General features: G+C 47.7%; 1 protein-coding gene across 3 annotated transcripts in view; it reads left to right on the top strand.

Annotated features, from left to right (window-relative positions):
* Window positions 1-12589, top strand: part of PPP6R2 (protein phosphatase 6 regulatory subunit 2) — a 96947-nt gene that overhangs the window by 20628 nt on the left and 63730 nt on the right. For all 3 annotated transcript variants that reach the window (XM_086743817.1, XM_086743807.1, XM_086743824.1), the window contains one exon: window positions 7182-7314. The gene's annotated coding sequence lies outside the window, so the exon portion shown is untranslated. The remainder of the gene's footprint in view (window positions 1-7181; window positions 7315-12589) is intronic.

Here is a 12589-nt window from a genome sequence, read left to right as displayed (position 1 = left end):
GTGGTGTTATGTATTAAACTGGCAACTTTCCTCGGCTTGTTTAGTTACCGAGTGGCTTGACAGATTCTTAAAATGGATCATAGCTGGCTTAACCTGTCAGCGGGGAGCGTCGGAGCGGTACGGTACACTGGCAGCAGAGGAAAAATGGGATGAAATGACACTGTCCCCCGCCTCGGGAATCACTGCGCTTCGCTGTGACACCTCTGTTGTTGTTATTGCCAGGTGAGAAGCAGTAGGATGGTGTTTGGGGGCCTTCCAGACTGCTGCAGGTGATTTGTCGTGGACTCCAGCTTCTTTCCAGCCGGCGCATTTGACAGTAAACCCCTGTCCTCGATTTCCTTCTCAGCTGCAGCGGTGGTGCCGCTTGGCAGTTTGGCAGTCTGTTGCCGTAAATAACTGCACTGGATGGGCTTCAGCTGGCTTACAGTTACCTCCTTTGCCTGACCTTGCCCGTGGCCTTCTGCGGTCTTTATCGTCTGACTCAAAAACCGTGATGACTTCATGTTCGTCCCGCGTTGTGCTTCTCAGTTTTGAGAAGGTTTCCTGCCAGCTCTGTCACCGTAACGTGCTGTTTTTGTGGCTGGGTCAGCCTCTGTGAGACATTCACAGCGCTGGGCCAAGAGTTTAAAATAGTAACCGGTCTCAGTTACTTCTATAATTACCGGTGTCATTTCATGCGTCTTGTGATTGGCATATTGTTTTGCAGATGTCCAGATGAAGAGGAGGATAAATTTGCAGTCGCTCTGAACCTGAATTTATAAAGGATGTGTTCAAAACTGGCATTTGCTGCCAGGAGAGCGCGTGTGAAGTCTGAGAAATGAGTTGCAGAGGCCGGGAAGAGAAATCGGTGTTTGGGTAGAGAGGAGCAGGCTGCCTGCTCTTACAGTTGGGGTAGAAAATGAGCTCCAGGGAGAGGGGAGAAAGGGAGATATTTTACAGTCTCTTGAGATGAGAGGGTCTGTAACTACCCTAATCATTTAAAGGAATTCTTCTGCTCTCAGAACAGCGCAGTAATATTGAAATGTTAATGTAAGATTGAGCTGGTTGCTGGCTGTACATGGCATTTCGTACCCGTTGTGTGAGGGAGGACTGCGGTGAAATAGTGAGGCTGGGCTCCAGGCGGTACGATTGCTGCAGAAACGCTGCTCCTGCTGAAAATGATCCTAAGGGCTCGATAAAACCCAGGATGACTATTTTGCTCTCTGTGGGAAGCGTTAAACCCAAAGCAGCTCTCTGCATGAGACACCAGGCAGTCCCCATTGTTGCTTGAGAGCAGCGCGAAGGCCCAGGCCCCTCGCTCTCCTGCTGTAAGCTGGCGGGCTGGGAAGACGCAGACGCAGGGAGATGCAGCTGGCCTTGCCTCACCTCTTTCCAAAACTGCCGTCAGTTACGTCGGCTTCGGCAGGGACAGCGTTTAGTCTTCAGTGAGATGTGAACCTTTGTTTCAAAATATGCATCATTAAAAAGGATGGCTTTGTTTGCAAATATTTTTTTTTTTTTTTATTTCAGCAGTTTCTCTAAAATTTAAATGCTCTGAAATTGTGCAGGGAGCCAGGTTCTCTTCCGATGATAGCGTGAAGTGGCAATGGCAGTGGGAGGAGAGATCCCTGTAACTTTGTTTGCAGCGCCGTTCCTGAAAAGCAGCGCCGTGCCGCGTGTTCCTGTGCACTGATAAATGCCAGAAGCGTCCGTGATCCGCGCAGCGTTCGTCTGTGTGAGCCGCCGCGTTTATTTCCTGTTAGAACCAGTGACTGTGGGAATATCTAACTGCACGTATTACCGTTGAGTCTCAGAAGCATTGGTGGATGGATTTTTTTTCTTTTAATTATTATTTTTGTTGGGAAACGAGGAAGTGGAAGAGACCAAACATCGGCTGAGTGATCTCGGGGCTGGAAGTAGGTTAGTAGCAGGACGCAGGAGCTGGTGGACTGAAATCAGTCTGGAATAACTGGGGCGATAATCTTGGTCATTTGACGCCTGTCTTCACTTTGCAGCTGTACCTGAGGATTGGTGTGGTGCTCAGCCAGGGAGGCTTTTCCTTAGTGCCTGAGAATTAATTTCCAAACGAGGTGTCAGTACGAGGCGTGAGGCCGCAGCTTTGTCAAACCGTGCTGCTGCCTGGGCGCCCGCAGGCTGCTGCGGATGCTTGAGCTGACGGCGGGGTATTGAAGACCTCCGGACAAATTGTTCTCTTTTAGAATGGTTTGGGCTGGAAGGGGCCTTAAAGATCGTGTCTTGTGGAGGGTGAACTCTTGGCAGCTTTCTAGAAGACATAGACAGTATCCTCATTTTTCACCCATCTTCTGGAAATAAGAACTGAGCTTTTTTGTTATTCTCCTTGAGAGTTTTACAGCTGTTACACCCTTTTGGCCCTGAATTCCTGGCAGCGTTATCTCGACAGAAGTAAGGTTGGGAAGAGTTGATGATCTCAAAAAACCCCTACTTCTTACATCAAGTTTCTATACTGATAGTACGAAATCCCAGGACCGGGCAAGCCTCGGGACTCTTGGGCAGGGCTTGCGTTTCTCACTTGTTGCACCGGAGGGGGAAAGCATGACTGCTTTGTACTGGGCTTTTTTCTCCTTTGGATTGTGGTCGTTTTTAGTGCGACCGCTCTTGAAGTAGGTGGGAAGTGGCTGAATGAATTCCCAGATACACGCAAGTGGAGGTAAAAGTGACTAAAGAATTGTTTGTTACTGCTTTTACGGAAACTACATCGCTCTTTAATTGCATGAAGGTACCCCGTAGAAATGCTTTTTTCCCGTAGTTTGGGAAACTAAAATTCTACCTTTATTAGTAAAGTCTTGAGGGACATTATAGCTTATTTAAAAGGTTGAATTTAGTTAATCTTGCTTGATATTTCTGATCAACTGTGTGAAAGTAACTAAGGCAGTGGGGAAGACTTTAAATTTCTTTTAAAATAGCTACTTCTTATACAGTATTCCCAAAACATGCACATCCTTTTTTCATAGGCTTACATCCTGCTCCTGACTACCGTGAGGTGCCACCGGTACGTCTGGGGAGGGCAAGAGGGCTCAGGAGGTAGCTTGGAAGCTGGGATATTTTTAATATTCTTTTCTCTTGACTTTAAGTGTAAGTGCTCTTTCGGAGGCACTGTAGAGTTTTCTACAGTAGATTTCAGACCGCTTGTTAACGGGCATTTCTTTGTTATCTGAGTGGATGCCGTAGAAAGGCTGTGGAGTATCTCAAAACGCCGCTCTCTGAAGGACCGCAGGGAGAAGCCGTTGTAGGAAGATAGGCTCTGCTCGCGGATGGTTGAGGAGAAACGCACGGAAGAGCCGCCACACGCTTCAGTTTCACAGTGACTTAGAGCTGAACTATATACAAACTGGACTTTCCCTCGCGGTATTTTAATTTGCATCTCTGAGTTAATATGTTTGGAAGCATGTCGTGCTAGCTGTTTTTAGCTATTTTGGATATTTGGAAACAAATGCTGTCTAATGAAAGGAGCTGTAAATCAGCAGCCTCTGGAATTCCTTTAGATTTCGCTCGCATTAAACTTTGGGCAAGTTACTCGGGCCTCTTGCCAACGTTCTTTCATAAAGCGAAAGTGGTTCAATTTTTTTCTGCCTTGTTGGTTCTAATGACTGTTGGGAAGGTTTGGCTTCTAACTCCTTTGAAGCTGGAAATCATTAAGTAATGCTGAGCGGTAGATTTACCAGCCTCTCACTCTCTGTGTAACAGCTGCACCAGTCACTTGCGTAACTAAGCGTACCCCATTTTTTCGGGGATGTGTGATTACAAGGCAGGTAGTGATGATGAAGTAATGACACCAGGTGGTGGCATGAAGTGCTGAGTCCGTCGGGGAGGTGGTGCTGTGCGGTGTGAGTCAGTGGTGCTCGGCCCTCGGAGGCTCTTTGGAGCGGTGCTGTGAACATCAGAGCAGCTCTGCTGTGCAGGTGAGAGCGCAGAGGAGTGCAAAGCTAACTTAGGAGAACAGGACAACTTCTCCCAGACCCCACCACGAACCCTGCTTCCCCATCGCGGCTGCTTAACGGCCGCCGCTGAGCAGCTGGCTCGTCCTGTGCCGCGAGGATTTGTGCTGCTTCTCTCACAGTGCTTCCGTTCGCGTCCTTGAGCTGTCCCCAGCTTCCTTATCCATTTAAACCAGAGATCTGTGGAATTTCACAGCACTCTCAGCTTTTACGGCGTGGCAGTGAGTTCTGTTGATTGTCGTTCAAGATAATCCGTTTCCTGTTGCTGGTTTTGGGGCATGCTGCCTTACCAGTGAGGACTTCCACTGCCAGCTTCTCTGGGGTGCGCGTGCTGGGGGTCGGAACAATGGGAGCCGGTCTAGCGCAGGAGCATCTACAAACATCTGATTTCCAAAGGATCAAAAGTGTGCTGTTGGACTACGGAGAGTAGTCGAGCTTAACCTCATTCCAAGTTGTGTCTCCCCAGACTGGAAAGCTGTACCGTACTGCTGGGTTGCAGTGGCACTACCCCGTGTTTAGGTGCTTCTGTGAAGCGATGAGGTTGTCCCAAAGATCAGAGCTCCTGGGACACCAGTAAGGCTTGAGGGTGGTTCTGCTTTTCTGAAGCCGCACGTGCTTAATTGTTTCGCTGTGGAACCCAGGGATGCTTCTGTCTCCGTACAGATGCTTTTGAACAGAATTTGCTAATAGCTGTCCGTTCACGTTGCTACTTCTGTGCCTGCACTGCGGGGAATCGTGGCGTTCTCTGTTCGGAGCGTATTTCAGAATTCAGAGCCTGAGTTAGATTGCATTTCCTCTAAAATCTGTGAGTGCAGGCAGTATGTTTGATCTCTCTCTACCCTGTTTCAGGAAATCCCTGCAGTTGTTATTTCGAGGCGGATGATTTGTTAGAGATAGACACTTTGGTGCGGATGATTTCTCCCGTTAGAGATTAGACGCTTTGGTTTTGACAACACAGAAGCCTGTGCGTGGTTTGACTTCAAACCTGAACTTCTGTGTGGGTCTGCTGTTCTACACTGTCGAACATGTCTGTGTATGTAGCTGGTTACCATGCAGTGAGTTTAGCACAAAATTCAAAATCGCTGGGATAGAAGGTAGAAGATATAAACTTACTTACTTCAACTACTTTATTGTGCTTTGTTTGAAGGCTACGTGTCTCGGAAGAGAGTTAGGCTGAAGTCTCAGCAGTATGTGTTCAGAATGCAAGAAAGTGAGACCACGTCATCCAAGTCTGCACTTCAGGTGTGTCGAAATGCAGCAGATCCCGTTGTCCTACCACTCTTACTTGGAAATTCGTTCAGTACCTATTTAAATTACAAATAATTGGAAATATTGAAGAAAAATGGAGATTAATATAGCATAAAGACTAAAGGTGACAGATCTGCGAGGCTGATGTCAGTCACTTGAAATGTTAGAGATTAAATTCTGAACTGTTTTTCAAGTTAGAACGACAGTGTCACGCAGGCTTGCTTCCATCTCTCCGGAATCCGGGAAGGCCGTTTCAGTGAGGTGCCACTCGGTCGTGTCCTTAAGATACAGCACTGCTGTGAGGCACTGCCAGTCAGGACGAGGTGGGTGCTTGCTCCTGTTTTCACAGCTCTCGCTACGTGGACTCAGGGTTAAAGAAAGCGTTCAGGGAGCGCGGGATGCTCTGTGTGAGGAGTCGTCGTCAGCTGTTCTGCCGAACACCTTCATGTAGGCGATGTAGACTGTGCCTGGCTTTTGGGCTCGGTACGTCCAACAGCACTGCTGGTTGTGCTGGGTTTGGGCACAAGCTGGAGTAATACTGCAGGTCTTGTGGAGCCGTGGAGCGAAGTATGGTTTGTCTTGACCGCTAGCACAATAAACAGAAGTGTCAGAACGGGGCAGATGTTTTGAATTTCCTCAGTAAAGTAGCTTCTAAGTAATAGTTACACCCTGCCAAACTTGAAGTCATTATTCAGAGCTTTTCTCCTCACCCCTTGCTTTTAAGTAGAAATACAGCAAATATCCACAGCTGCAAATTAATTTCCAAAAGAGAGTTGTTTGACTTCTAAGGGGGTGCGTAGACTCAAAAAGCATAGCTTTTTCTCAAGCTCTGTCTCGAGATACTCTTGCTGTGTTCTGACTACGTCTGAGGTGCGTGGTGGCTTCTCTGGCAAACAGTTCGGCCTGTTTTCGGGTCAGTGCTTTAGCTGGTGAGCCTCAGGTTGTGAGTTTAAACCTGTGCCGCACTGTTGTACGTTCAGTTTATCATTTGTAATGTTTAAAAGGCTTTGTAGGACGGATGCTGGGGAAAAAGGAAGGCATCACGTTTACAGACCTTAAACATGCGCAATAAAATGATGTACGCTGTCCGTTCGAATTGATGGCTTCGGGTTTGGGTGGATGTTTGGTCTCCAATGAAGTAATTACTGATAGGAAGATGAGGAAAGACGTTGTTCTTTCTGCCAGTGCTCTGTGTTACGCTGTCCTGCCTTCTCTGGTTCTGACATTGAGGTTTGCAGGCCCGTGCAGATACGTAGACTTTTTGCGCTGATGATGTGTGTACAGTCTTTTTGTTGGGATACTGTGGGAGCTTCCTCGTTTGGTGTGGGGACTGCTTGCTTTTATTTTCAGTTTGGTCGTAACCCCGCCGTGCAAAGGGAATACCTGGGTTTGGAGAGGGGCTTGGTTAAAGGCCAGCCCTTTCGGTTGTGGGGGGAGCCCGGCGGGATGAGCCAGGCTTCGGTGTCTCGCCTGCTGCCCCTCTGCGAATCGCCTGCTGAAGCGCCGTGAACTCTCTTCTGGAGGCCAGCGCCTCGCCGCCTGCCGAAGGTGCTGGGGCCCCCAGACCGAATACGTGTGGTGTTGCTGCAATTATTCTTGGAACAAGTGAAAATGACCGTTAAGTTTCCTTGACAACCTGTAACTTTCTTTTGAAGTGATGTCAAGAAAACAAACGTGTTCTTGAATGAGGTACAAGTCTGACAGCTGAGGCCGAGGGGCCGGGGCTGTTAACGCTGCCCCGTCGCAGCCTGCTGTAAGGGTTCGCGTTTCCTCAGCGCTGCGGAACCTGGGGGTGACTGGAAGGAGTCTGTCTGCCGTGGTCATGGCTTTGCAAAGAGCATTAGTCACCTACGGTCTTGGTCAGACTTTTCTTTGGGCTGGAAGGTTGTGTGGAAGTTTCTTTGGGGGGGGGGGGGGAATAAATCTTTGGCCCTCAGTTACCTTTGGTTAATAATATCTTTTAAAAATGTTTTCCAGGATAGGAAGCTTGAGGAAGAATTCACACTGGATGAAAATAATTTTCTGAAGCTGGGTATATTCCAGGAACTGTGACCCAAATGTTTCTCTGTCCGTGGAGAAGATTTCACATTTGAAATAACTTCTACTGAAGGTACGCACATCTCCCTTTCCTTCTGCAGCTCGGGAATGCCAGCGTGCGATGTAACGCTGTATTACGTGTTCTGGTGGTTGCTGGTGACGTTGTTCTTGGGATTTCATACCTGGAGGCATTTGAGGGGGAACTGTAGTGGCACCGGGACGGTCCTACTGGTGAGGTTCAGAGCTGGTTACGTACAGCTGGGACGCTCCGTTCTGCCGTTGTTGGGTCTGCAGTCTGGTGATGGGGTCTTGGTCAGGTCGCTCCCTAAATCCAGGTTTAACTGGTAAGTGCTGCTCAAAACTTGACCTCTAATTTCATATACATAATTGATGGGAAGAAGATGGAACTTCTTTTTTTTCTTTCTGCTGGCTATTTGTACTTCTGGGAACTGCCTGTGGCTGCTCCAAGAAGCAGCAGTATGGAAATGACACGTAGTACTCCTTGTCACTGGGGCGGTGAAAGTGAGTAGGCTGTGATTGCTCACAGGTGCTCGTAAGGTGGGAAACTGGGAGCATCCAACAAAACTATCAAGCAGACAGTTTAAAGCAAGCAAGAGGAACTGCCCTTTCGTGCAGCACGTGGGGATTCGCTGCTTCAGGATTATTTGGAGATGGACTGGCTGCCTGGGAGAGCGCCGTGATCCTTCCTGGTGCCGACAGTGGAGCTGACCGACTCAGTTGTGTTCCTTTCAGTAACTCAGGAAAAGCTTTCTTAATGCTAAAAAGGCAAGAGATTTTTACGTAAAGCAAGGTCTCCCAAGAGGAACGGGTTACTAGCTAAAGGCATTCTTAAAACTCCTAAAAGAGGGAGGAGACTCTTAAGTTTTGTTGCTGAAAAGCGCAGGTTTTAGGTGAGCTCTAAATAAAGATGCTACTGCTGGTGGAGCTGGTTATATTCATGCTGCATGGCAGACCTGGTGGCTTGAAACTGGTGAAAATTGAGGGTAGACTCAGACTAGATGAAACGAAGAAGTTTTTTACGCTGAGGGTGGTGGAGCGCTGGCCCAGGCTGCCCAGAGAGGCGGTGGATGCCCCATCCCTGGAAACATTCCAGGCCAGGTTGGCCGGGGCTCTGAGCAACCTGATCCGGTTGGAGATGTCCCTGCTCCGTGCAGTGGGTTGGTTGGGCTGGGTGGGCTTTAATGCTGCCTTCCCACCCAAACCCCTCTGGGATTCTGTGAAAATTGTTCTGGAAGCCATCTAGGAACTAGAGCAGATGCAGATGGTGCCCAGACATTCATGGCCGTCTACACCAGTGAGATATATTAGAAATAAAAAATAGTAGTTGGAAGTGACAACATAGCCCAACCTGGCAAATTTCGGTCATCCCTGAGGGCCGGTGGCTCAGAACCCTCCGGTAAGGTAAGGGCTCCTGCTAACGATGTGCTTGGCAGACCTTTAGGACAGTGTCAGTGTAGGGCAGGCACTCCTTTCTGACAGTCACCCGGGTGAGTGACTTGTCTGAAGCAGCAGTGGCTGTAAAACATTTCAGGGTCCTCTATAAACCTGGTTTTATGAACTAGTGTAACCCGGTGAGTTTTTGAGCTGAGTTGAGCTTTTGGACTCCATAACCACCGGTGGCAGTGAGTTCCCCAGGGTTTCTTCTTGCCCTGCAGAGCATAATTAATGTTTCATTCTGCCTGGTTTTGAGTTGGCTGCTTGATAACTTGGTGAGGTGTCCCCATCTTGGGTTTACAGGAAGCTGTAAGTAACTGTCTGGTCACCTCCTTAATATCGTTCGTGCCTTTCTCTGTCCCTGTTTTTCTGAGCCGTAGCCGTGGATCAGGTCAGGTTGGATGCGTGTTCCATTAGAAGCGGTGCTGTTTCTCGTCCTGCTCAGTCTCTTTTAAGAGCAGCTCATCAGACCAGCTGTGCTTGTTTGAGCTCTCCTGTCTCTTCTGAGAGAAGCTAACCAGACCGGCGCTGGAGATGCAAACACACGATAGTCGAGTGATGTCATGCCTTCTGTTTGCTTGCTTATTCTTTCTTTTAATAACTTTTGACGTTACCTTCACCTCCTTGGCTGCTGCTCTCGATTGATATCCTTGAACAGCGGCTCCAAGATCGTTTCCACGTGGCTGTAACAAACAAGATCTGTTCTATTTGATATTAAAATGTCATATTTCTTCAAAAGGGTTGCCGTGCATCACGGAGGAGGGCGGCTTGTTTGCTTTGTCCTGGCTGCAGCACTCCTCCAGAAGGAAGGGAGATGGCTCCTTCCTGGGATCATCTGAGCAAACCTGGGGGAAGAAGTTCCCAGGACGTGGGCTGGGGCAGGCGGAAGGGTGTGAGTGTGTGAAAGCTCAGCAGGAAGGAAACTTGCAGCGCAGGAGAGCATGGCATACATCTCAGACGAGCAGGAGGCAGCCTGGCTGCAGAACTGGAGGAGAATGAGAGATTTCCTGAGGATCCAGAGGACACTGCAGACGCTGACTGGTCCCGGGGAGCTCCTGGGTTAGACTGAACCAAGCCCGGGGGAAGGGATTTGCCAGTCAGGACACAGTGGACAGGGGCAAATTGCTTATCCTCTGCTTGTCCTCCTTTCAGAAAGAGGAGTTCACCTGAAGTGATGCGGTTGCTGCCCAAATACCATTGGTGATGTTTACACATCCTACAAGTAGTTCTTTTCCTTAGGTGCCCGTAATAAAGACGTGGGCACTCCTGTCCAAAGGTGCGGGTGGCCACGCGTCCCTGGTTGGAGTGTTGTGAACTAACTTAGCCGTCATTGTTCCGCGGGGGGTTTTCTGCCGTGCTGAGCGCTTTGCTTTTGTCAGCACTGGGTTCAGTCTGCCACTCGGTTGCCTGGCTGCCTGCCGTGACGTCGTTCTGTGGCTGGTTCTGATGGCTTTGGCACGTTTAAGCTAAATTATTTTTCTGTCACTAGTAAGTGTCGCTACCTTGCTATTCATCTTTCTTCTGAGATCACGTATGAATACATTGAGCAGCACTGGTTCTTTTGGGACTCTGCTTGCTACCTTTTTCTATTTTGTTGGGGTGTTTTTTAATTTGCTTTTGATTTATTTCTCACATTTTGACCACCTGCTGATTTACAAAAGAGAGCTTTCCTTTCAAGTTGTTTGGAGAAGCCTACACAAAGTACTTCTGTGGGAGTTCAGGTGAACAATCAGTTGTACTGGCCTTGTCCACCTCTGTGTTTTCATTGTGGATTTTTCAGTTGTGTAACAGTTTGCCTGAAGAGCTAGTTTTAGGCTTCAGGTTCACCAGGCTAAAGAAAGTGATGCTTTCTTCCCTGCAGTTAGTTGTCCAGTAGCTGCGTTTCAAAGGTGTAGAGCTCTTGGGTGAATGCCATCGAGTCCTGGTGATCTCGCAGGTGAGTTCTAAAACTTTCCCAGATACTGCAGTTCGAGAGAATTACCTAGACTTTTAAATTTCTTTTGCTCTGTGTAGCAAAGCTTAAAATTTTTTATGCTCATAGAGGAAATAAAGGAGATTTTTAATTAAAACTTAGCCAAAAAAAAAAATCATAAAATGACTTCAAAATTCATCTCAGCAATCCACGCCTGTCAAGGCTGAGGAGACAGACTGGATGAAATGGGACCTGGGAAGAGTCTTCAGCTGTGCCGTAGCTGCTGAAATTACGTTTGTCCTTGTATTTTTGTAAGAGGAAGGATGTTACAGGAGAGTCAGAAGCATTAAAAATACTTTCTCTTTGGAAACAAGTAGGATAATGTAGTTCTCTCAGCATTTCCATGTGTTTCCACTTAGTAAGGAAGTGGAAAACATTGCATGTTTTATTTTATCAGAAGTGGGCTTAAATAAAAAAATCAGTAAATGTTGGTGATTTCCTCCCAGTTTCCAGAAGGAGTTGCCTGTGGTGATTGCTGTCCCTCTGTGTTCATCTTTGCTGCTTCCTGGAGTCCTGGGAGCGTTCTGAAAGGCTGGAAAACGCTGTGGGGTTTGTGTCCGTGTGCCGTGTTGAGGAAGGCTTGGGGCAGCCCTTGGTAACGACAGAGCTGGCTACGGTAATCGTCCTGGGCACACCAGTGCAAATGCAGGATTCAGAAACAGAGTAAGGAGGGAGATTCACGCCAGGTTTCAGGGGAAGCAGGAGATGCAGTGTACATTTTTTATGGCAGCCGAAGAAGCGTGGGAAGACGCTGTGAGTTTTGTGATACGTAGACTGGTCTTTCAGCCAGTGAATTTTCATCACTTGTTATTTTTGCAGACTCCTGACGTTTTCTAGAAAGGGTAGAGGTGCCCCTACCAAACTGATGGTACTGGGTGCAGGCTCTAGAAAGATGTGCTCCTCACCCCTAATTGTTAACGAAAATAAAATCCAGGCCACAAAGCGGAAATCCCTGGGAAGTGGAGGGATGGGTGAGGTGAGACACAAGGGGTGAAACAGCCGTTACAGCTCTCAGAGGGGAGAAAGGAGGCTTCTGACGTTCTGCTTGTATAGGGAACGAGACAAAAGCAGTGATTACTTTGAAACGTGTTCAGTAAGAGGAAATAATTTGTTTTTTTAAATTTTATGTTTTTAAAGCTCTGCCCCGGAATCTGCGTGCAGCCAGGGATTGTTCTGCTTCTTGACTGACGCCTCTGCATGCCTTCGAAATATTAAAAAATTCCTGCAGTGTATTGTTGGCAAATAGCAGGTGTTTGAATGACACTTTAATTCCAGGCGTATCAAATTGAGAAACGCTCTCCGTAAAGCAGTTAATCTTCAAAAATGACAGCATATAGTTACGGAAAACTTGTTTCCCTAAATCATGGTGGTTTTTCATTTCATTCGATGCTCCAGTTCAGAAGTAACAGGAGCAGCTTTGAAGGGCTTTGAGGTGTCCGCCTGAAAAAGTAGATGATGTTTCCAGTTTGCTGTTGGTGTGGATGAGCTAAACGAAAGTGCTAAGACTGAGGCTGGGCAGAAATCTGGAAAAAGGTACTTTTGTAGCTGCGTTTGGGCCTCATCCGGATTAAAACCGGAAAGTGCCAGTGCTTTAGTGCGGTACAAGTCTTGAATATGTCCAGTTAACTCATTTTCATAATAAAATGGAAAAGCTGTGGTGTTTCACTTGTTTTAAAAAATGTATGAAGTATTTCATCTTCCTGTTGCTGTGTGGAATTACCAGAGTAACAAACCTGCCTCCTCCGAGCTGTGTGTGCTACGTTTCTTGCCCACAAAATCGAGGAGGACGAAGGGATACGTTGCCGACTCAGGCGTGCTAAGAGAGCGAACACTGCTGACAAAACCCTCCTTCCCTGGCTTACGTGGGTGAGCGCTGGTGTAGGCTGGGCTTAAAGATGGGCTTACAAAAAGTTTCAGCGGT

Source organism: Chlamydotis macqueenii, chromosome 1 (assembly GCF_036417535.1).
Source record: "Chlamydotis macqueenii isolate bChlMac1 chromosome 1, bChlMac1.mat, whole genome shotgun sequence".
NCBI lineage: Eukaryota > Metazoa > Chordata > Aves > Otidiformes > Otididae > Chlamydotis > Chlamydotis macqueenii.
This window is presented reverse-complemented; position numbering and strand designations above follow the sequence as displayed.